Source organism: Bubalus bubalis, chromosome 6, assembly GCF_019923935.1.
Source record: "Bubalus bubalis isolate 160015118507 breed Murrah chromosome 6, NDDB_SH_1, whole genome shotgun sequence".
Classification (NCBI taxonomy): domain Eukaryota; kingdom Metazoa; phylum Chordata; class Mammalia; order Artiodactyla; family Bovidae; genus Bubalus; species Bubalus bubalis.
Genome location: NC_059162.1, coordinates 45319958 through 45346994, shown reverse-complemented (window position 1 = coordinate 45346994; position 27037 = coordinate 45319958).

Below are 27037 nucleotides of genomic sequence, written 5' to 3'. Positions count from 1 at the left end.
GTAAAGGAAAACTGTAGTTAATGACTGTCACTCAGTTGTACTGGTGCTCATCAATCTCTTTTATCTCTGTTTATTTATGGTTTATATAACTGAAATAAAGTCATTTCCTTAGAATATTGCCAAAGGAGAAGTGCTTTCTACTGTGAAAAGCATCATCTCAGAATAAAGTTAAATAAAATCCAGGGTGAGATGAGGTCTTCCCTTATTGTTATGACACTGTGAAGATTTTTTTTTAATGTTGAGAGATTATTTTTACTATCAGTGTTTAGTTTTAAGGTTTAGGTAAAGACTGTGTTGAAGAGATGCTACTCATGTAAGAAATTGCTTTGAGGCACAGCAATGACTGGTATGGATAGGGTGGAGGAAAGGGTGAGCAGCCCTTGGTGTCATCATGAAAAGCTTCAGCGTAAAGGAATCAGCTACACATAATCTTGCTCTGCCATAACCAAGCTTTAATGAACAGAAGTAAATAAAAGTACAATGTGCAAATACAGAATTTTATGTTTTAAATGGATACTTACAGAAATATTGGTAGTATGATGCATGTTTGTTGATTAAAATGTCTTCACACATAAGGATAAAATATCCCTACATGATTTCTAGGAAATGAATAGAATGTGAATACTGAATGCATGCAGATAGTACTTACAATAACCAAATTCATTTCCCTAAATTCAGATAAGAACAAAGATGATGAACTTTGGCTAGTGACAGAGTTTTAAAATGTTATCATTTGCTTTTATACCAGCGTAACTTCTGTCCCCTTGTTTAAACATTTCACAATTTTCCAACTATAAAGAAAATCTATGCTAGCCAACAAGTTTCAGGAATATTGATCGGAACTTTCACTGATGTGTAAAATGTGCCTGAACTATAGTCGTAGATTTTCCGTCTGAAAAAAAATTTTTTTTAAGTTTCATATTGATCCTTGTGCCATTTGGTTTTCACTAGGCTTATGAAAGATAAAGCCTTGATTTAACTCTTCATAGAGCCATCCAATGTGTAATAATTTTTCAAGTGGTGTATAAATAATTTTTAAAGTAGTGTATAAGGCTTCCTTCTTTTAGAATAATTTTATAGCATATTTAATAATGTGCTATCATTTTATATATCAATTTACAAAAAGATAAATGAGAATTAAAAAAAGAAAGCAGCATCTTTATGAATCCTGACAAGATGGCCCTTGCTTCTTTGGATTTTGCTAAGTACCAGGCCCTGTGCTGGAAACATGACATATCCCATTGCGTCTTACAGCAGCCCCATGTGGAGGTACTCTGAGGGGACTGAGACAAGACTGAATGACTTGTTCAAGCCCACCCATCTGTAAAAAGTGAGAATTGGTTTCAAACCAAGTTCTGACATGGGAGGCAAGGCTCTTATATACATTGCTGTGTGTATGCTCACAGTCTCATTTACCACGTGCCAGACACTGTCCTTAGTAATTTACAGGGTGTGAAATGTATCTTCTTTAGCACCAAACCTAAGTCATAGATCGAAGACAAGAATTTTGACTCAAAAGGTACTTCTGCGTTTAGGCTGAGTGGGGAAGTATGTAGGTAGGGTCACCTAAAGCAAATATGCTATTAATAAGTGGGCCAAGTGTGTTTTCAGTGGCTTTTCATTCCTACTTTCATCCCTCCCCCAAGTATGTTTCCCATTTCCATAGAACAAATTATCAGGAGAAGTTACTCCTGCCAAAAATGTGAATTTAAGTAGAGAAGTCTAGAAAATGGAATGGAAGTCAGACTCTAAGGAAATAGATTCCTTAGAGTTGTGCATTCATTCACTCATTCATTCATTTGTTTTAAAGTATGAAAGGGATGTGAGGACCAGAAAATGTCCTAGAGATCATATAGTTCAAGGGTAGGAAACAAGAATCCCTCCAAATAGGGCCCACAGTGTGGTTTTTCCCCATTACATTTTATTTTGAAAAATGGAATTTGAATGCCTTTAGGTGGGGCATAGATTGCCTAGAACACCATTGACCCTCACCACCAATTCCTCCATACTCTCATCCTTTTCCCACACATTCCCTACTTAGCTCCTCAGATCATTTTAAGATTATCACTTCAGATAGTCACATACAGAAAAATTTTAACTGGCTCCGAATAAGTTAGGTTCTTTCCCCAAAGTCAATACCATACCATCTTATTCTATTCAAGACCTAGGACAGTGTTTTGTATGTAGGAAGCTCAATAAATATTTATTGAATGAATGAGTGAATGAATTAATATGACAGACTTAAGATTGCAACCCAAGTGTCCCTGATCCAATCCAGTGTTTGTTGTACCTTATCACTTAATCCTTAGGAAGAACAGGGCAACAGCTCTACTTCTGTGCACAGAAAATTTGGCTCTATGTTTCTCTACATGGTTTTTCTTTTACTGCCTAAATCAAATGAGGCCTAAACTAAAAGCAGTTCAGCTCGAGAAGATTCATTCAAAGGTTGGTTTCAAATTGAAATCATGTAGACACAGCTACTAAATATATAGTACTTTTCAGAAGACCCAGAAATCATGTTTACTTCCAATAAAGTCATGATTATTGACGTAGTACACTATCTTCATTCCTGAGAATGAAGGGGACAAAGAAATATGAGACAAAGTGAATATCTTTGCCAGGCTTTTCCAGAATGTTTTAGCAGCCTGGAGAAACCTTTGGCCCTGAGCACATTTTATAGCCAAACATACAGGAAAAAAAAAGAATAACTGAGCCATTTATCTATCACTGTGATTAATCTACTCTATACTAACAGATGGCTATTTAGAAGACAGTTGATTCCTTTATCAGCATTCATTTGTATATTTTAATAGCTTTTATCTGATTGGAATGTCCTTTAGGGATAATTGTATAAAGTAGGAAAAGTTATGACTTTGATTGAAAATGAGTGTTTAAGGCAGTAACCACGTTGCCACAGGTGTGAGAGATACTCTAGTTGGGCATATCAAGTATACAAAGTCAAGGCAGGGTTTGACATCTTATGTTGATTTGAGACCAGGTCCTCATCGGCCACGTAACCTTTGCATGACAATCACATTACCATTACAAGCTGTTTCAAAGCCTTCAATAGTCCTGATTTTCTAAGGGCAAGTTTCAAAGTCCCGAGCATGTCAACCAATGCTCACCACGTGGAAGTCTCAATAAATATTTTTTCAGTAACTTTATGGATATTTACTGCCACATATTTGTCTTGCATCCACCCACTAATTCTCAAAGACCTCTGACCCTTGTTTTTTTTCTTTTTTGACTTTTTCTGTAATTCCCTGGGAAAGCCCTTCTCTCACTTCAGGCTTGTCTCCAGCCTTACCTCATTTATGAAACTATTTCTGTCACTGTTCTTGAGCCTTCTGAGAAGTTTAAAGCACTCTCTCTCTCCCCTTTATTATATTGCACAGTGCTTTCTTGGTTGCTATTATGCATATATCACACTTTACCTGTTTTATAACTGTTACATACATGCCTGTATTACCTATATTACAGATGTTAGGTACATGCCTATGTTACCTGTATTACATTATATATATTTTATATATGTATACCTATATATATATATACTTGTCTCCTTAAAAAATATAAGCTGAGAGGAAGTAGTGATATTGTTTGAGATATATCCATAATTCTATCATTTTTTTGCTTCTTTGTGACTATAAAGTGATGTTTTCTCTTTCCTAACTTTTTTGTTCTTGTCTTAAACATTTAAAAAACTATGAAGTTTGCACAGCAAATATAATTTTATCTCTCAAGATGATCATATTTATCTTATTCATGCTGACATCATTAAAACACTTTTTAGGATCATCTCCTCTGGAATTGTTTTACAAGTCAGTCTCATTACTTTCTGCTAGTCTTTACATTTTGGTCTCTTTTTAGTTTGTTAAAAAATTTTAACTGATATTCAAAATTTGAAGATTTGCAGCAACTGAAAAAAATCCTAAATGCCAAACAAGGGTTATTGGTTTATAAAAAGCAGTGTAATATTTTTATAAAATATTATGCAACCATTAAAATAATGATATTATGTAGGAAATTAGGAAATTACTTGTATAAAAACTGTTCATTGTCTCTTTTCTGTTACTAGTGATGGTTTCTCTTTCTCTTTTCTTAAATTAAACCTAAAGAGAATTTGAAAGAATAATTCAGTGGACACTCATATATTTTTGTTCTTGGTTCATTGATTATTAACATTTTGTGAACATTTTCTTGTTTTTAATATTTGTTTATTTATTTGGCTGTGTCAGATCTTAGTTGCAGCATGTGGGATCTAGTTCCCTGACCAGGGATTGAACTCAAGCCCCTTGCATTGGGAGCGCAGAGTCTTAGCCAATGAACCACCAGGGAAGTTCCATGTAAATGTTGTGTTTATTTACTTTTCTGTTTCTATTTAGATTGATGGAGAGATGGGTGTGTGTGTGTCTGGGGGCTGGGTGGGTGAGTAGGTGTTATATGTGTGTGTTTCTTAGGCCCAGAGGAGTTTTCTTCACCTTTAGAGTATAAAGTCTAAAAAATACTAGTTTTGTTAGAGTTTGTCTGGGTCAGTTTTCCCAGTTACAATGGGCCCTTTTAATATGAGAGTCAGGTCTTTTTTTATTACCAGAATTTCTTCCTTTGATTGTCACTTTATATATTTTGTTTCATTATTTTTTTAAATGCTCTGGGGATTAGATTATTTCTATGTTAAATATTTTATATTTTATATATCATTATATTTTCTCCATTTTTTTTCTGATTTCTTTTGTTTTCATTGATGTGGCTTTATGTTTGTATTTCTTAATATCATTTATGATTATTATTATTGTTTTGTCCATTCTCTCTTATGAACCTTGTAATTTATTTTTTATTTATAAGATGATTTTTATAATTTTGAAGTATCATTTCTTTGAGTTTGTCAGTTTTTACTTCATACTTCATACTTTTTTATCTGTTTATTTTAAAGTTTATAAACAATGATTTAAATTTTTAAAAATTTTGTAAATTTGTTTAAGGTTATTTAATTCAGTTTCTTTCTGCTTTATTGTAGTTTCATTAAGGAGAGTGTAAATTGAATTACTTTGGTTTGAACTTTCCATTTTCCTTGTACCATACAGTAGTTTTGTATGAATGTTGTTGGACATTTTTAAATGCGTTTGATTTTCTTAGACCAGAGGTAAGTTTTGTGCAGACAAATGAGATAGGTAACCAATTAGTTCAAGAGTACTTACTTCTTCTAATATGGTAACATTAATTTTCTTTCATGTTTTTTTTCTCTTGAAGAGGTGGATGATTCTGTCTTCTGATTTTGTAACTTCGTTCAGGCCCTTTAACTTCCATCTCTTGCTTGCTTCTTTTGCAACACCCTCAAGCCCCAGGGGGACCTCTTTACTTCCAGAAGTGGTGCTTTCCCAAGACTACTGTTACTGGTCTTATGCACTTTATCTCTTTCCTTTTGATTTTGTGTGTCTGGATGAAGCAGGTCCTGTTTGAGCAATAAAGGGTGTATGTCACAACCACTTGCAATAATCAGTGACCTTCTTCTTTTTCTAAGCATTTTCAATCAAAGAAAAGAAAATGTTTATGGAAGAAAGAAAATAAAATTAATTGAAGGTAGATAGCTTTATATTGCAAAATATTTGCACAGCAATGACTACAAACACGTTTAGAATGTTTGGATAATTACTCCAAATGTGTCACAAGAATTATGACATTGTTCTCCCTCAAAAGAGCATGATGAAAGTAAATTGAAAGTAAATAAGAAAGGGGATATCCTCCAGGTGCTATCAGTCTTGATTTGCTGGTGTTTTAAGAGTTCTGAGCATTTTTAGAGTTCTAGAGAATTAAAGTGAAACAAAATTAGCAAATTCACAATTAAATTAAACTGTTGACCATTGGAAAATTTGATAATGTAAGACTGTAAATTTATATTATTGAGAATTTTTGTTCATCTCATTTCAGAGCTACGTATTTCTCCTCAAATGGAAACGTCTTCTTAAGTATGAGCTTCCTGATAACATGATCAAAATCAATCTTTTCCCACCCTTTTTCTCTCTGTTATTCAGACTTACCAATGCTGTGTACCAAGCATCTCTTATTCTGATTGGGCACATGGAGTAGTTGTGACCATGATATCTATGTTGGTCAAGGAAACGTGAGCAAAAGTGCTGTGTGTCCTTCTCCATGGAAACATTAAGAGCCAGAGTGCAATGCAGCCCACTTTTTGCCTGAGAAACTTCTCTCTTCATCTGGGTCCTGGAGTGAGGGAGATGAAGAGCAAGGCCCTCAGCTCCCTCCATTATCATCTCTTACACATAATCATGACAGGTAGAGTGAGAAGTTAACTCTGAGATTTTGTTTTTTACTACAGTAACCTATCCTGTAAGCCTATAGGCAAGGAAAGTTACATTCTTCATGCAAGTTTAGCATTTTGGAGTTGGTGAAAATTTTGCACCAAAGGTCAAACATTTCATATTATATGATGTATATTATGTATACATATATAGCCATATAGGGGCTTTCCTGGTGGCCCAGTCTTAAAGAATCCACCTGCTAGTGCAGAAGACACAGGAGACACAAGTTCGATCCCTTGATATGAAAGATTCCCGAGTAGAAAATGGCAACCCACTCCAGTATTCTTGCCTGAGAAATTCCATGGATGGCAGAGCCTGGAGGGCTACAGTTGTGGGGTCACAAAAGAGTTGAACATGACTGAGCACAGCAACAACAACAATAACCATACATGTTTTTATAATTTAATAACATAGCATTTTATTTCTTCAAACCCTTAAAGTTAACTCATTCTTGAGAATCCACAAGGTCAATTCCCTTTGCAGGATTTCCTCAAATATTTGTATTGTTGGCTCCTACCCATCCTTCAGGTCTTCGTTAGGCTAATGTCTTATCTCCCCAGAGGCTCTTTCCCGGTCACCCTGTCTAAGTAGATCCTGACCTGTTACCTTTTATCACAGCATCATGTCTGCATTTTCTGAGCTTGCAAGTAGATACTTATTCACCTGTTACACGTTTATCATCTCACTGTCTAGCCTGTCAGCTCCATGAATCTGTATCTGTCTTCTTCACCACTGTATAACCTGTACAGGGCAAAATGATAGGTTCAAAATAGACAATCAATGCATATTCAGTGATAAAACAAATGACAGTTATTCTAATAAATTTACATAGAATAGTTGTAACTCTAGTTACACAATATTTTATATAATCATGAATTATAACATTTCCCCCCTAAAACATCAGTTCTTTTAAGCTGGTGATAGAATTATGGGAATAGAAATAGTTTGGAGGTTTTGTTTCTTATTCAAAAGAAATTGGTCATCATCATCATCATTATTGTTATTATTATTTACTCTTTGGGGCACCTGTCAATTTTTAACAGGAAAATACCAATCGAGTATATTATTAGCATGATGTAAGTGTTAATTAAGAAGTCTGCCTATAATTGTGCTAGGATAGCCAGTACATTTTCAGTTTAGATTGACAGTATAAATGACCTACGCACTACAAATGTCTGTTTAATAAGAATAAATTTTATTATAAAACCATGCACATATAATATCTAAACATATGATTGGAAAAGTTTCTGGATGATTGTTATTAAAATTATCATTTTAATAAAAAATAAAATTATTTAGAGTGTTCAATTTATTTGACTTCACTGTACCAATGCCAGACCCAGTCTTTGGAGTTTACAGTTAGTGTTAATGCTTTTTGTTAAGGACTTTCAAAGTGTAAAGCATATAGTTAAATGTTTTTGGAGTGTAATTAATGTTATGAATATAAATATTTTATGTTACAACATTTTCTGTGAAGTTAGACTTTCAGTAATTCCATATTCTCAAAATAGTGGTATAAGACTACAGTATGGTTAAAGAATAATTTCAGAAACAATGAAGACATTAAATTTGTAGTTAACATACTTAGAATGAGCCTTTTGTATGTAATCAAAATAATGATAAATGCCAAGAGTTTATGGATTAGGCTAAAAAAATGCTTTAGAAATCCTTAATCCAAGAATTCATAAATAACTGTACACACACACACACACGCACACACTCATGCCATTTTAGCTAGTTTAAGCAGGAAATACTTTACTAGAGAACATAGGAAGACCTTCCTGGTGGAGAATCTGCCTGCAACGCACAAGGCATGAGTTTGATCCCTGGATCTGGAAGATGCCCTGGAGGAGGAAATGACAACCCACTCCATTATTCTTGCCTGGAGAATCCTGTGGACAGAGGAGCCTGACAGGCTACAGTCCATGGGGTGACAGAGAGTCAGACACACTTTCACATTTTGTGTAGGAAGATCAAACAATTTTTGGAAGGCTAAAAAAAAAGCCTCCAGTCTAAGCTTTCAGAAGTGACTTGAAACCAGAGGAGAACCGAGAGAACTGCTATGTGTGCCATGTTCAGGAAAACTGCGCACTAAGGAAGCTTTCCTCTTGGCTGCCAGCTTTACCGTCTCCCTGCTACTACCTTGATGCACACCTGCAACCGGAATGGGTGCCTCACACCCCACCTCTCCCTCTGACTTCATAACTCCTTTCAAATGAAAGAGAAACCAAGCTACAGGAAGATACCGAGTAGGTCATTTTTAGGTTTTGAGCCTCTATCACTGAAGGGAGTGGGTACTGAGAAAGCCTATACAACCCTTATTAATATCAAACAAAGTTAGAATTACACCATATAGACAACTTTGTGTCTTGTATTTTTTTGAGTTTAAATTTTATCACACTCATTTCTTACATCTTAAGTATGTTATAAAATCACATTTTTGGATGATTTTATTCATGATTCAATTATGAAAATATTTTTATCATCTTGATTAATAAATATAATCTTGCAAATTATTAGAAAAATATAGTACAGAGCACATATGAAGTACTCAATATGTATTTGTTGAATGAATGAATATCATTTGAGGATCCAGGCTGTTAACAACGATACCATCTTAAATGCATGATATCTGAAGTCATTGTCATTCCTACCCATAGGATGGAGGGAAGAACTTAGAGGGCTGGTTTAGGGAACTTCAAGGATGAAGCCTGGAAGTAGCATATCTTATTCACAGCAATAACTTTTGCCGACGTTCTATGGAGGAGAAAAAGACACAGTCACATCTAAAGGCAAGAGAGAGGAAGGATAAAATGGAGTTACTAGGGTAGAAATTTTTAAGAACTGCCTTCAACACAGCATGAGAAGGAATTAAAACTAATTTTTCTACCTTATCTATAAAGCCCTTCATACTCTGATTTTTCATTTGTTAACTTTATTTTTGAAACCATTGATTGTTTATAATTTATATTATTGCTATCTAATTTAACCTTAACCAACACATTTTTTTTTTCTAAAAGGAGGGAATAAACATTAAGTGGAGACATATGCATTTGAAATATTTTTTTTTATCAGAACAGCTGACTATACAGTATAACCAAACATAATTCTTTTTCAACCATCATGATGTATGATTTGTAGCCAGTGCCTAACTCTGTTGAGACTGAACTGAGTTGCCTGAATTGAAATAGTTCTGTAAGCATCCAGACATTTCCCATTCCCTTTGCTGTATCTTTATCTATATCTATCTATCTATCTATTTATCTATATCTATATCTATCTATCTATCTATTTATATATATATATAGAGAGAGAGAGAACTTTATTTTCTAAATTTCCTATAAGGAGTCTACTAAAATACAACCAATTGGTTTATGGTCCTGTTGTTTTACTGACCTTACAATTGGATCTCAACTGTATCACCAATTGCTCGGAGTGCACCCTGCCACAGGATCACTTTTCCAGTTCTTCATGAGATACAGACAATGCTCCTTCCCCCTTTTATTCACAGCCTGCATCTTCTGTCATTAAGAAGCTCATAAGTCCTGTTTAGTACATCACTAACTACATTATTGCTCAGCAAATTACTTCTATTTCTATGCCTCTGAAATACACACAGAAAATAAGACAAGGTAGGTCAACTTGACAAATGTTGACTTTGACTAGAGAGAATTTATGTCTACTGCATTGGCTGAGATAAATTAGACTTAATCACACTTACCATCATCATTAATTTTCTCCCTAAATTTCTAAATGATAACAAATCAGTTAAAATGTATACCTACTCTAGAGTAAGCAACTCAGCCTTGAAGTTATTATACAACAAAAGGGATAAACCTCAAATTATTTATTTTTTGTGAATAAAGAACACATCATAAAGAGATAAAATGTGTATGGTATCCAAAAAATAGGCAAATATGAGATTCATCTTAGCAAATTATCATCCAATTTGGATAATCAGGTATAATTTTTTGATTTAACAAAGTAAATTGATCAGATAATCTAATGGATTAATTTGTTGTCAGTCTGCTATGGACTATAGTCTTTTCAAAGATTAGGCTATTATTTATGTTAAAATCTTTTGTTAGTGATTTATCTAACCAAAATTAGTTTCTTTGTCATAAAGAGGATAAGGTAGATCTTCATTATTTCCAATATCTTTAGTTTTAGAAAGACTGTTTTTAGGCATTTTGAGAAAAAAAAAAAAAAAAACACAAAGAATAAGTATAGTAGTGGGTTTCCCAGGTGGTGCTTGTCGTAAAGAACCTGCCTGCCAGTGTAGGAGACACAAGGGACATGGGTTCAATCCCTGGGTCAGGAAGATCCCCTGGAGAAGGACATGGCAACCCACTCCAGTATTCTTGCCTGGGGAATCCCATGGACAGAGGAGCCTGGAGGGCTACAGTCCATAGTGTCACAAAGAATCAGACAGGACTGAAGCGACTTAGCACACACAGAAGTATAGTAGTAATGACAAATCTTTATTCTGTGCTGACAGGGTGCCAAACATCATGCTAAACAATCATTCAGCAAATACTTTCTGAGGGTCTGACAGGTACTGAGCACACAGTAGTGAAAAAAGAACTGTAAGTCTCTGGAGTTTACATCTCAGAGGGTGGAGATGGACACTGAATATGATTTTAGAGCCTGTTTCAATTTGGTAAGTCCTATGAAGAAAACAAGAAAGTAAGGGGAAACAGGATTGTTAGGGGATGAAATTTTTAAATCGAATGGTCATGATGGTGTTGAACATGAAGGTGAGGTAAGATGAGGGCAATTACAGATGTACAGACATTCTCTGTGCTGGGTTCTCCTTTCCCTTGCTAGCCCGAGTTCCAAATCACTGACCTGTGTTTACAGTTTGCTCTTTCCTGTTACCTTCTAGTTTGACTCTGAGCCCTCTCCCCTGTCTCAGGGGTGAGCAGGACCTTTCCATCCAGGCTACTGTGTTACTTTTTCAGCTGGAATTGTAGACATTCTTCTCAAAGCCAACCAAGTCCTAGCTCCACCAGGGTCTGTGGAGAGAAATTCCCTTCCAGTTTTTTCTAGAAAGGCTCAACTCTTAGTTTCTCTTTAACACTCTAAATTTTCTCAAGTCTATACAATTTTGAAAGGAAATGTGGATTAGGAAAACAACTTTCATTGACATATTATGTCATAAATTATGATGGCTGTTTTATGTTATATTTATGCATGTAAAAATACAAGGAAATAGATATTACTCTTCCATATATAGTTGAGGGAAATAAGGCTTGGTGAGGTTTGAGTTGGGGCTCAAACCCATGCCAGAAATTTTTTAAAAAGGAAAGAGTTGCTTTTACACAATCTCTATACCCAATCCCACCATCCCAACTCTTCAGACATCAGTTATATGTTTGCCACTTTTTGAGAAAATGCAGAAATCCAATGTTTGTAGGGTTTGTATTATTTGAAACTGTTCATTTTGGAATTAGATTTTATTTTTATAACAAAATATACCTGAATATGAAATTGTAATTTCAAAAGAACAGCAGAGAATGTTCATCATACTGGCATTTTCAGATTTTACCTTCTCAAGAATCCAATAATGTTTGTATTATTATTGTTTCCATTTTATAGGGAAGCAAAATGAGGTTTGAAATGGTCACATAAAAGGCCCAAGGTGACATTTCTAGAAGTGTTAGTACTTAGATGATAAAAATGAATAATAGTTCAGTTAATTACTTTTAACAAAAATGTTAACTAAAACACCTCCCCAAATTGGCTAGAGAGAAAAATGTTACTGCTTACATTTTGAAAAGATAATTATTAAGATTGAATGAAAGTGTTAGTCGCTCAGTTGTGTCCAACTCCATGGCCCCATGGGCCAGGCTCCTCTGTCCATGGAATTCTTCAGGCCAGAATATTGGAGTGGATTGCTGTTCCCTTCTCCAGGGGATCTTCCCAACCCAGAGACTGAACCCAGGACTCCTGCATTGTGGGCAGATTCTTTACCATCTGAGCCACCAGGGAAGCCCAAGAATACTAGAGTAGATAGCCTATCCCTTCTCTAGCAGATCTTCCCGACCCATGATTCGAATTGGGGTCTCCTGCATTGCGGGCTGGTTCTTTACCAGCTCAGCTACCAGGGAAGCCTGAAAGGTGGTATGGTCATATCAGAGGTTGGTAGGTGACAGGGCCAGAGGAAGAAGAAAGGCCTGACCGAGAATCAAACCCAGGCCGCAGAGATGAGAGCACTGAATCCTAAACACTAGACCACCAGGTACTGGTGAAAATTTAAATAAAAAATAGGAAATCCACATATGATGTTTAAAAATTTGAAACACTGTTATGCTTTTACTGTTTAAAATGAAGTGGAATTTTTAAAAGTTAATGATCTTATAATGACCTGTGTTAATGTGCCCCTGATATTCCATGTTTTTCCCTTTACACTTAAATGGTATGCTCACACAAACACACACACACACACAACAAAAAAGAAACAGCTTTTAATTTAAAATAAAATCAAAATGTTTGTTATATAATGAAAAATGAAGTGATATTTTAAAAGCTGTTCTTTTAAAATTTTAAAATGTAGAGCTTGAGCATGAATGTTGCTTTAAGTAAGGTACTCATATTATTACAAAAATAGAACTTATGCTTGTGATGTTGCAGTTGCCATGGTTACTACAAATTTGTTACTTAATAGCAGAGCAAATAGATTCATAAACATGCTAATTATATCTGATACATTTTTCAGACTGTTTTGTATGAATATGCATATAGCTTGCATAAAAATGAATGCCCCATCCAATAATTTTGCAAGTTTGGGAGGATTTTGCTGTATTCTCTGTGATGTAGTGTGTGACCATCTCAACATAGGAAAAAAGAGAAAAGAAAATTTTCAAGCAAATGATTTTATAATTCACAGAGTAAACAACTGCTGTGTTAAGTAATATAAAAATACTAAATTCTAAAGAATGTAGTAAACTATACAGTTGGTTCTTGGAAAGGTTAAAGTTTGGTATTTATAATAAGTCTCTTCTTATTCTGCCATTTCAGTTAAAGAAATATTAAGAAGCTGGTATGACTAATGAATAAATATAGTATTGAGTTTTGACACGAATCAGCAAGCTACAAAATTTACACATGAAGATGAACAAAGATTTTACAAATGTGGTGTTTTCCTTTCTGTAGCTTAAGTATTTGATAACACTGAATGCACACTGAGTGTTGCAAAAACTCAAGGACCCTGCGCTATCTTTTTCTAAAAAAGCAAAGCCCCAACATAATGAGAAGGGAGGAATAGTCTTCTACAGTTACGAAACCACAAGGAAGGGGAAAAGTTGGCCCAGATTACCCATTGCGTGAGCACATGATATAACTCAAAATAGATGCAGGAAAGAGGCTGTGACCCTTCCTGAGAAAGAGGATTTACTTGGGAGATTTGTGACTTCTGCCAGGGCCTTGTATAGCTCTCTGATGAAAGAGTGGGAATATATGTGTCTCCAGAGAGTTACACCAGGAGGAGTCTTTGCCCTAATCTTGTGATTGAAGATGTTACCACTCTAACGTCTCCATTTAAAACAACGCTCCACTTTCTCTTATTGACACTGACTTTTCTATCCTTTGATGAAATTCTAGGTAAAAATACCGGTTAAGTGCTCAGAAACCAAGTGGTATTGAGCAACATATATGATATTTACAGTCAGGCACTTGTTTGTTTATGCTCCGTTTTTCGCTTTCACAACCAAAGCACATGGAAGTTGGTTGCTGTATTTTAGATGTTTGAGCATGTCAGGGATATTGACTGAAAACTGCTCTGCGGCTCACTGTCACCTAGTGATTGATATCAGCTGTAACAAGATAAAATGTTATGGCATCATAATTCTGTTTGATGCAAGGTAATCTTTGATCTTTTACTATCAACAGAAGATTATAATATATACTTAGTGTGATAAATAATACCCTTTCACTGATGTCAGAGAAAGAGCACGTTAAATTGATATGGTTCCAACAGCTAGTTTTATTTGCAATTTTTTGAAAGATTAAACACCTTATAAACAGAGTAGATTCCTAGAATGTATTATTATTTAATTATGACTTCTGTTTGTTAATAATTAATCATCACTTATGCTCTTTTTTGCATTGAACTAAAAGATGCATTTTAAAAACTTCTAAATGCATCTTAGCCTTGAGGTAGCTTTTTATTGGAGGGCTTTATGGTACTGAGGTGCCAATTAGAGGCATTAATTTGCCAAAATATTATGTAAATAAAAAATCAGGAATTGAATATTTGATGTGCGAAATACTCTAAACAATATGAACAGTTATCTTCCCTTTCCTTTAAAATATAAAGTCCAAACTCCTTCCTTAGTATGTAACAAATGCTTGATAGATGTTAGCTCTCCAAATTACTTTTTTAATCATAATTAATTTCAGCTCTTATCATATGTTATGATATTATGATTTACCTCAAATGTCCCTTGTCTGCCTAGAAAAATTCTCATCTTTCAAGATATGGCTCAAATGCCACTTCCTTTGAGAGTATCCTTTCTATCCTTTCTGTCCAGAGTGTCCTTCCTCTACACCTCAGAAAGGATACCTGTTCTTCCTCTGTGCTCTCTTAGTGTTTAGGCCATGTATTTATTACAGTTTTTAGTGCCTTGAGATGAGTTGTTTGTATGACATTCCATTTGAATTTCAGCTTTGAAACTAGGGGTCGAATCTTGACCATCTTTGCCTTCCATGTTCCCTAGGAGCTCAGTAAATGTTTGTTGGTTGAGTTACTGAATGCTAGTGAGAAGGCCACATTGTATGAAAAGCAAAAGGGCAGAGAATGAAAATGGGGGAAAAAAAAATCAATTGACAAGAGAAAATGATCTTAAAAAAGAAAACACAGAGTCTCCTTCTGGTGTTAATCATTTCTATCCAAAACCGTACAGCTTTGTGTACACGCAGCAGACCTCAGGCATTGCACTGAATTGAGAATTGCCTGGGCCTCTCACTTTTCCTTTCCTCTGGGGATTAGCCATGGAGCATTTTGAAAAACCTTTTCACTGAAGCGTCTGATTTGGTTCTCACCGTATCTTTACGAAATGGTCAAGTTGGGTGTATCATCATTGCTTTTGTATAGATCAAGAAACTATACCTCAGAGAGGTTAGTGGTTTGTCCAGGGTTACACAACTAAGAGACAGATTGTAGACTGAACTGTGACTATCTGGCTCCAGATTAAGGGCACACTTTTACTGATACTGTAGCCTTTCCTGAGGCTAGTTACAAATATTTTGTCTATTTGAGAAATGTTTACACTTAAAACACTAGATTCGTGTTTAGCTGGCTATGAATAAGTAGATTCAATGATGTCTGTCGACAGTTGAATTGAATTTTGAATAGTACAAAATTTTCATTTTTGATTCTCGCTACATAAATGATATGAGAATGTTAAGAAATGAGAACTCTGAAAATTTGGTGCAGCATTTTTCAGTCAAATATTTCTGTATTTCTGAAGATTCCTCTAGCTTAGATTTATTGCTGTGGCTAAGGATTTTTAGAAAAAACTTTACTTTGAAATGGGGACAATTTACAAAGTTCTATAAGTTCACCTTTCATGTTAGGTTTGTAGATACAGGTGAGTACTATTCACCTGATCACCCTACATTTATTCAACTCGTAAAAGAAAACTATCTCCAAAAATAGAAAATTCCCTTAGACTTTTGGCAGAATCATTGCTTTCAAAGAGATAACAGATGTCATCTTCCTTTAGCAGGTGAGAATCTGGGCTCTCTAGTCAGTTACGAGCAGTATTCTGAAACCAAAGCTTCCATTAATTTGTAATTGCTGAATTGTAGAATTGCTGTCAGCTATAGTAATTTAGAAGCATAAACTTTATAGCTGAGGTGACTTAAAAGATAAATCTATTGAAATCTGTTTGCACAAGATGACCCTGTGGTCTGGAGAGGTTAAGAGGCTCATCCAGTTTTACACGGTTAATCCATGGTGCAACCAGGACTTGAAGCCAGAGTACCGTCTTTCTTTTTTTTTTTTAATTTTATTTTATTTTTAAATTTTACATAATTGTATTAGTTTTGCCAAATATCAAAATGAATCCGCCACAGGTATATTTAACATTCTTTCTCTGAAATCTGGTGACTCCATCTTAGTGGATTAATATCAGTTGTCTCTTGCTATATAGGAGAAGGCAGTGGCACCCAACTCCAGTACTCTTGACTGAAGAATCCCATGGATGGAGGAGCCTGGTGGGCTGCAGTCCATGGGGTCGCTAAGAGTCAGACATGACTGAGCGGCTTCACTTTCACTTTCCACTTTCATGCCTTGGAGAAGGAAATGGCAACCCACTCCAGTGTTCTTGCCTGGAGAATCCCAGGGATAGGGGAGCCTGGTGGGCTGCCGTCTATGGGGTTGCATGGGGTCGGACACGACTGAAGCGACTTAGCAGCAGCAGCAGCAGCAGCTTGCTATATAACACATCACCCAGTATGATGGTGGCTTGGGGAAGCTGTGCCCATTGTTGTAGGCTATGTCAGTGATTCTGTCACATTGATAAGTTTGCATACCAATGGAAAAAAAACTTTTTCAGTTTGTGTAAAGACTTCTTTTCTATTGTCTGCCTGGTCTCTAAGTCACTAGCTGACACATGAATTATAACAAACTCGGGGAGCTAGTGAAGGACAGGAGAGCCTGGTATGCTGCCGTTCATGGGGTCAGGCATGACTTAGGGATTGAACAACAACAAATAAGTAAAATTTATGATTGGTAAGTTTCAATTTCTGTTTCACCAAGGAAATGATTCAACATTAATTAGCTGGAACTACATATCAAATATGTTTATTCAAACATAAAATACCCTGAACCCTACCAATCTGAAGTTATTAAAATCAGTTTTAGAGAGAAGGACCTAATGTTTTCCCACACCAGCTGTGGCATTTTATTTCTGTCTGGTAAAGCAGATATTTAGCATTAAAGGAATCAGAAATATTTTCTTTAGTTCATATTTGATTGCTTTCACAAATGAAAGTAAAGATGTAGACTGGAATTTAAAGAAACCAGATATTTAGGCAACAGTTTTGGGCTTCTTTTGTCTTTTATGAAGAAGACTCTTCTGAAGTAAGATCAGAAAAAATAGAACAAAATAAGACATGAAGTTATGACCACAATAAGGAATTGTTAGAAACTAGAGTATGGCCAACTCTATAAGAAGAGGAAGAAGCACCTCTAGAAAATTTGAAGAAGGCATTGTATCCCTGAAATGCCAAAGTTCTTTGCTAGTTCCCCTTGTCCAATTGTTACTCAGAAAAATAGAATTCAAAACATGCCCCAGCAGAAGTAGAAGATGTACAGCTAATTATGGATGATGAATCAGAAGATGCTAACTCATTTTCATACAGCCTGGCTTTCCTTGTGTCTAAAAATTATAATTGCTCATAATGTATATTAAACTTGTAGTATTAATCTTTGGGAGAATTTTTTTGAGAATCATTAAAATATGCCACTTTTTTTCCAGAAAAACTTAAAGCAAAAACCTTAGTAGCCTGAAATAATCATTTTATTTGCTCCTCATTGTCTTGTTCAGAAACTTTAGCTGGAATCAGCTGGGTGGCTTTTCTGTGGGTCTCACTTGAGGTCATTCTTGTGAATGAAGTAATATGGAGGCTTAATAGAAGAAATGACCTAAGATGGTCTTACAGCTGGCTGCTGATAGGACTCCTTCCACTCCTCTCTTCGTAGCCTGTAAATGTCAAGAAGTCTAGCTCAGGCTTCTTTTTATGGTGGTTGGTTTCCAAAGAGGTGACAAAGGAAGCTGTAAGCCTTCCTGAGGCATAGACTTGGAACTCCCCATAACATAAAGCTCATCACATTTTTCTGATCAAGATGAGTCACTAAGCCCGTATGCAGGGAGAGAAATTGACCCTACCTTTTGCTGGAAGGAACAGCAAAGTGATACTGCAAAGAGACATGTGGATAGAAACAAGAGGCAATTATGCACTGTTCCCTTTTTTTTTTGCAACCTGTGTTACTGGGCTCCTCTGGTGGCTCAGATGGTAAAAAATCTGCTTGCGTTGATGAAGACCTGGGTTTGATCCCTGGGTTGGGAAGATCCCCTCGGGAAGGAAATGGCTACCTGCTCCAGTATTCTGGCCTGGAGAATTCCATGGACAGAGGAGCCTGGTGGGGCTACAGTCCATGCGTTACTGTATATGCCAAAAGTTCTCAGCATTATCTTTCACTTATATTTTGCATGAAGTAATACTTTACTGTGCAGAGAATCTAATTTCTATTTTATTTTTGTTTTACTGAGAACTTGTATGGTTACATAGGGTAAAGACAACCTTTTTCTAACTCAAAATAAAGACAATATTGGTATTTTAAAGATATGTTTTCCCTTACTACAAGTTAGTGGGGTAGATTGACATTTTTATAAATATATATATATATTTCTTATTTTTCTCAGGAAGAGGTTGAGGGCAAAATTGATTCTCTAGTGAGTGTCTGTGTTTTGGTTTCTGGTAAATGATGATCTATAATTGATTTGTGTGCCAACTAGAACTGCTTCAGACTGTTTTCAGCTATTTTGTTCTCAATTCAATATGTAGCTGATTCACAAAGAGCATTACCAGCCCTTTCCCAGATAATCAATCATAAACTAAAGAGAATAAGGCTATTTTTAATGGAATATTGAAAAAAGAGGAAGTGACTAAATTGTGTGGGGCTAGGGAGGAAGAAGGGGAGAGTAATCTTAGTAATTGTAGAGCTGTTTTGTAATGGGTCCAACTTTCTAAGCATTCCTTTGTTATTTAACTTTATGATGTTAGAGATGCCAGAGCAGAAAGCAATGTAGATAGATAGGGACAAATATTCAAACCTAATGTGTTTAGATATTTAATAAATACAAATGTTATTTAATCCTTACAACAATTCTATTAAACAGTACTATTATACCCATTTTGCAAATTAGAAAACTGAGAGTTTAAGGTTAGTAATTTATCCAAATTTGTACAGACATAAAATAACAAAAGAGTACAGAGAAGCTTGATTTCAAATCCTTATTTTGTTCTTCTATTATACACAGTATTTTGATTTGTGGAATATTAACACCATTATCCCTAATTTTCCTGCAGTGTTGTAAGGGTCATAATAACCAGACGTAACAAGCTACACTTATTTAATAAAAACAAAGAATGCAGTGCACATTGTAACTGGTAATTTTTCTACTAAAAATATTTATCAATAAGTATTGTCTAAAGAAATCATGAAAATATCTTTTCAGAGAATACAATCTGGTCAATTTATATCACTGTTTCAGAATAACTTCTGAGAGGAATGTGGATTGGTAATGAACATTCAGTTCAGTTCAGTCGCTCAGTCGTGTCTAACTCTTTGCGACCCCATGAATCGCAGCATGCCAGGCCTCCTTGTCCATCACCAACTCCCAGAGTTCACTCAGACTCACATCCATCAAGTCGGTGATGCCATCCAGCCATCTCATCCTCTGTCGTCCCCTTGTCCTCCTGCCCCCAATCCCTCCCAGCATCAGAGTCTTTTCCAATGAGTCAACTCGTTGCATGAGGTGGCCAAAGTACTGGAGTTTCAGCTTTAGCATCATTCCTTCCAAAGAAATCCCAGGGCTGATCTCCAGAATGGACTGGTTGGATCTCCTTGCAGTCCAAGGGACTCTCAAGAGTCTTCTCCAACACCACAGTTCAAAAGCATCAATTCTTTGGCACTTGGCTTTCTTCACAGTCCAACTCTCACATCCATACATGACCACAGGAAAAACCATAGCCTTGACTAGACGGACCTTTGTTGGCAAAGTAATGTCTCTGCTTTTGAATATGCTATCTAGGTTGGACATAACTTTCCTTCCAAGGAGTAAGCGTCTTTTTAATTTCATGGCTGCGATCACCATCTGCAGTGATTATGGAGCCCCCAAAAATAAAGTCTGCCACTGTTTCCACTGTTTCCCCATCTATTTCCCATGAAGTGATGGGACCGGATGCCATGATCTTCATTTTCTGAATGAACATTAATGGGCTATAATTTTGTTATACTAAATTTTTACTCTGGACTTAAAAATATTAATTTAGAAGTCTTAGGTTCCATTGTGAGAAGGAACAAACTATAACTCAAGAATGAAGTCCAAGGTGTATATTTTTTTCACATGACATCTCTGAAGTCAGAAGTTGTCTTACAACTAGTAAGAAAGCATTTTATCATGTTTTAACTGTTTAATGGTCCTTGACTCAAAATGATAAAGATGAAAACAAGCTCAAGCAGGTGGCTCAGTATTTTTCTCTTCTATGGGTGATGTAACTGAAACACAGAAGTTTAACTAGCTTTTCCAGTGCCACCAAGGTAGACCCAGAATTTCAACCAAGGAAGCGTGAGCAGCAAGAATGTCTGGGATTAGCAAATCAAGCCTGATTTTTGGAGTGTAGAATGTAGGAAGTGTAGAAATTTGGAGAATGGAAAACTCATTATGTTTGATATGTTATTGAAGAAAAATTTCCATACCTTATTCTTTATTCTAACCTTTATTTTTACAACTAATTCACTCAGTGACATCACTGGCCCTCTCCTTTCTTGCTTTCTACTAATCCTTCTGATTTTCACTGTACACACTCCTCCATTCAGCTTACTTTCCCTAGTGAAAAAACTTCAGCCAGTCTCTAATCAAATCCTATACTCCATTTCCCTGTTCCTTTTTTTCTGATTAGCAAAGACAGCAATGGAAACCTTATCTATACACTTCCTCAAATACAGTGAAAACCACACCACTAGGCAGATTCATGGTCATGAACTTGAAGTGGACCCTCAATGTTTTTGAAAAATATACTCTTGCTTTTGAACACCCTCTCCCTTTGTTCACATCAGTGCCTTCAAATGCCTTCTACTTCCTTTATGTCTTTATTCTCATTTTCTCATACCTACATTTACTCTAAAATTCCTAATTTTGTATTAAGTTATAATCACACAAAATGTTATAACCTTACTGTAATAACAATGTTAAAAGATATAATATATATTTATTTTAATAGTATCAAGAATAAAAGTTGAAGGCAATATAACATAGCAAATCGCAGAGGAGCCAGGCTTACAGCAAAACTTTCCTTGTTGTCAAAAGTTATTCCATTTCCTTATTATCTCAAATACACATACACAGACACATGTACAAATATGTACAAGCACATATATATTTGACATTTTGTTATTTTATGTGAATAGATGATACATTGACATAGTTTCAAATAAAAATCAAAACTCCTTCCTCATCTGCCCCGTTCCCTCCTACTCACTCTAGGTAGACATTCTTCCAGGGTTTCTTTATGCAGTAATATGTGAATAAAAGCAAATATTTTGTCTCCTTTTCTTATACAAAGAGTTAACTTTATATATATCTGTATATATCTATGTTTGTATATATATATATATATATGTACATGCATATATATGTTTGCATATACCTATATGTAATATTTTTGGAGAGAAAGAGGATTCTCCTGGAAGATACATATGCATATACATATACATATGTTTGTTCTGCATATTGAGTTTTTACTTAAAATATGTTTCGGCTTTCTCTTCATGTCTCTCTACAGAAATTGTCATCCTTTTGGTTTGCTTATTTGCTTTTTTAGTAGTTGCTTAGCATGCTGTTGAATGTATGTACTTATGTATGAATTATGTTAACAGTTCTTTATTGAAGGACTTTTGTCTGTATCCAACTTTATGTTACTACAAGCAATGCTGCAATGATATCTTAGTGTGTTGCCCATTTTGTTCATGTGAAAGGTTATCTGAGTCAGTTCCATAAGTGGGTTAAAGAGTAAAGCGTTAGTAATTTTGATGGGTATTGTTAAATTACCTTCCAGAGGCATGTACCACTTTATATTCCTATCAGCTGTTTATGAGAGTGCCTGTTTTCCTGTAGCTTTGACAACAGAGTATATCATCATACTTAAGCATTTTTGTTAACATGATAGGTAGGAAGTGATAGGTAAGAAAATTTAATATGCTTAACAACTGTTTCTATTCCTGTTACTGAGGTCTGTCTTTTCACACCATTTGCCTAATTTTTATAGTGTTATTGGTGTTTTAATTCTCTGTATCTTGAAGCCATTTACTTATTAAGGGATTAGTTCTTTGTTTCTAATGTCGGTTGACATTTTTGTTCCCATTTTATCCTTTTTTTGTGTGTGTATTTATGGAGCCTTTTAAAGAATGAAATATAGCATATTAATTTTTTCTTGGTTTCTAGATTTTTTGTGTGAAAATTGTAGAGAATTTACTCCTCCAAGCTTATAAAGAAATTTGTTCATATTTTCTTCTAATAATTTTATGATCTTACTTTTACATTTGTATCTTTAATTAATTTAGAGATTATCTGGTAGAGGTCTAAGTTGTCTTTTGATACTATTCATTTGTTTTAGTATCACTTGTTAGAAACTTCATTCTACCTCACTGATTTGAGATAACTGTTAATAGTATGGCAATGTGACATTTCTTCTTTGGGTCTATATTTGTACTTTTTGTGGTTGTTTTTGTTTCATCTGCCTGTTTATTCATGTGCCAATACTTTAATGTTTTACTTTTTCCTTGGAGCTGTGCTATCCAATAGAATAGCCACTAACCACATGTGGCTATGGAGCAGTCAAAATTGGGTTAGGATAAAATGAGTTGTGCTATAATTGAAGAATGGTGAGGGAAAGGGAGGCCTGGCATGCTACAGTCCATGGGGTTGCAAAGAGTAGAATGCAGCTGGGCGACTGAACAACAACAACAACAAAATAATTGAGGAATACACACTGGATTTTAAAAAGTTCGTTTAAACAAGGAATTTAAAATATCCCTTTAATAATTTTATATTGATTATACTTTGAAATAATATTTTGAATATATTGATTTAAGTAAAATATACTTTCAAGTTGATTTTACATGATTCTTTTTGCTTTTTAAATTGTGGATACTAAATGTTTTTAAATTTTATATGTGATTGTCATTATGCTTCTGTTAGACAGTACTGCTTTTGAGTATGTTTAGGCTTGTTGAGTTTAATATGGTGAAAAGACAGCTAAGTGGAATCTTAAGGAAAATTGAAAAGGTTTAAGTTTGTGTAAGAAATCTGCTTTACTTATGGGGAATTAAGAATTTTCTTATCTGTGTGTTGCTTCTGCGTTCTGAAATGCCCTTACATTATTTATTATATACTAGATAGAAGGCAATGGCACCCCACTCCAGTACTCTTGCCTGGAAAATCCCATGGACAGAGGAGCCTGGTGGGCTGCCGTCTATGGGGTCGCACAGAGTCGGACACAACTGAAGCGACTTAGCAGCAGCAGCAGCAGCAGCAGCAGCAGCATGTATGTGTACCTTAAAACATTTGACTATTTCTTATTGACTTATGACTCATGTATCCCAGTATCTCCTCTGCTAGACTCACTGTCCTACCTGTGCCTGTTTTTTTGTTTTTGTTTTTGTTTTTTATCTTTTCCCCAACTCAGTTCTAAGCTCCTTGAGGACAAGAACATTGCCTTAGACATACTTGTGAACCCACTGCCTAGAACAGCACATGAATAGATTAAACACTCTAGTGTTCATAGAATGAATTGATAGTGAGACTCTTTGAGACTGGATGAGTTCTCCACAAGAGAAAATGTTTAGGGGAAAAGAGTGATAAATTTTAGGAGGCATCTGGCCATAGATAAAGCTGGAAAAAGAGTAATGAAAGTAATCTTGAACTAGAACTCAAAAAAAAAAAATATATATATATATACACATGGGAAGACAGCCAGGAGAGCATTCTTTTTATAAAAGAAAGTGAAGTTTATTTAAAGAGATGTGTGTGTATGTGGGCCTGCTAAGTCGCTTCAGTCATGTCTGACTCTTTGCAGCTCCACGGACTATAGGCTGCCACACTCCTCTGTCCGTGGGATTCTCCAGGCAAGAATACTAGACTGGTTTGCATGCTGTCCTCCAGGGGATCTTCCTGACCCAGGGATGGAACCCACATCTCTTGTGTCTCCTGCATTGGCAGGTGGATTCTTTACCAGTAGCACCACCTGGGAAGCCCATTGAAGAGATGAGGCATGAACGAACAATTTTTAGTTAGAATGGAAACTTAGAGTTAAGGCCTTGAGAACTGCTGCATTGTTTAAAGAAGCCAGTAAGGAAGGGGAGGTGTTGTAGGCTATTGCACTCCTTTAATGAATATAAAAATTGCAATATCTTGCCCAGTGTTAAATATATTAATTAAAAGACGCAATGTTGCTTAATCTCACCAGTGTTTTTCATTTAGAATAGCATGCAAGTGATTCATGTGAAAATTTGTGGAAGGGTTATTAATAGTTTAAAAGAGTTAAAAAGGTTAAGTGAAATGATTTTTGTTTTCCGAATGAGGAAGATGCATGCACATTTGGAAACACAGAGGAGGAGCCCATAGAGATGGAAAGATCCAAGATGCAAGATAGAGGATGAACATTCTTCAAGATCTCTCAGGAAGTGAGGGGAGAGTATTGTGAGCCTAGATAATGGGATGGCTTTTAAGATGTAGAAAAACATCAGTTTCTTTAGGACCTCATTTACACTGGGTGTTTCATGAAGCAATGATGCTCGGGTAGTCTTTACCTTCGTTATTAAGCTCTTTCTGTGTTCTATTGCCATACTCTTTTCCATTATTATTTAAGACACAAAATAAGGAAGAGAAGTTTGGCAATATTTGGCCAGAGTCAATTTTTGTCTAAGTTTTTGTGTTTGTTGCCTTTATGTGTCATTCAAAAGTCAAGTTCTGGAAAAGTAGCACTCTCCTCAGTTTTACTGGATTCATTTTGGAACATATAAACATTCTGATTTCAAACTTGTTTAAATATTTGAATTTTTTGATTCTCTACTGGAGATTAATAACTCTAAAAACATTTGCTGATTGGATTAAAATCTCTGTAGTTTATTCCTCTATTTCATAGAATACAGCGTGAGATAGCACATTTGTCTGACAAATATATATTTATGTCAGATAATATCAGTTTTGTTATCACCATCTGCACTCTGCTATATTTTAACAACAATATGAACAGAGATATACATATAAAATTGTGGATTTACAACCGATATCATCACTAATTTCTAAATAACTAGATGTTTTTTGCTAGTTTAGGAAACTTTAGAGTTTTAAGTGAAATAACAACTAGAGCTCTATTTTATGTTTTTGGAACTATAACACTTTATGGAGAATTCTATTAAAGGATGAAGAAAATGATGCCAAATTAAAGCTAGTTTAAATGAAACCATGAAGGCAAAAAATCTGTTTTTGATAGCAAAGGAAATTATTACATAACATTGTGATTATTCATTAAAATTTTTTATAGGATGTGACCTACAATTTAAGGTTGTTAATTGTCAGGTAACTCTAAGCCAATATCTGCTAAACATTTACTGTAACAATGTATGCAATGATATGATGAGGTTTTGTTTATATTTTGATTTCAGCCTTTATTCTTTCCTTCAGAATTAAAGATTTTTACAAGACTATAATTATTCAGAAGACTATCTTATCTTAATATGAATATATTTATATCAGACTTAAAGATTTTGCTATTTTCTTAATATATGTCTAGAAGCATCGCTTTATAATCACTGAAATCAAATACAAAGGAGAAATTCACTGTTAATCTTTCTCACCAAAAAATACTATTTTAATTACATAAACATTCATAAGCATAATATAGATACAAAATTTAATAATATATCAGAATCGTCCATGTTGCCATGTAGACTTATGATGCTCATTTCAATGAATCCATTAGTCAGTCAAGTTCATATTTGCTTATTTAAACATTTCCTCATGTTAGATTGTTAGCAGTTTTGCTCACCATAGATATTGCTGAAATACCTTTCTTTGTAACTATCCCTTTTTCCACTTTTTTTTTTTTTTTTTTTTAGCTTTGGATTCCTCAGGCAGGCCTAGGTTCATACTCAGACACTCTCATTTACAGTGGTTTTTGGCAAATTATTTAACTTTACTAAGTTTTAGCATCTTCATCTATAGAATGGTGTCACTATTCATTACTTTGCAAGATTTCTTGGGGATCGAATTCTAAAAATACTGTACTCATTCCACACATATTTAATGGGCACATATTTTATGGTAGGAACTGTTCTAGATTTTATGTACACTCTATTGGAGAAAATAAAATCCCCTGCTATTCTATTATATTGCTTACATAGGGAAAATATACAATATTATGTGTATAGTAATGATAGATACTAAGGATAAAAATGAAGTAATATAAAGGGTAGAATGTGCTAAGGGTGGGAGTAACTATTTCTATTGAGTGATGTCTCAGAATGTCAGATAAGATAATATTTGGGCAGAGAATTGTGGAAAGTAATGGAACAAGTGATCTGACCATTTGGGTGGGTAGAGATGGGAATGAAGGAGAATATTGAAAACAGAGAAAACAGCAAGTTAAAAGGTCCTGAGTTTGCATTTGTGAAAATACGATTCTGAGATTGCAGGGAAAAAAATGGCCGATGGAGCAGAAGCAACTAAGTGAGAAGGAGTAGGAGATATGGTCAGAGATGAATAAGGAAGGGGGTGGGGATTCCCATGGTTTAGCTCCTCATAGGCCATGGGAAGGATTTGGCTGCTCAGAATGTGATGGGAATTATTGCATGGATTTGGGCAGAGAGGAGACACACTGGATTTATTTTGGCTGCTACGCTGAAAATATATTCCAGGTTGGCA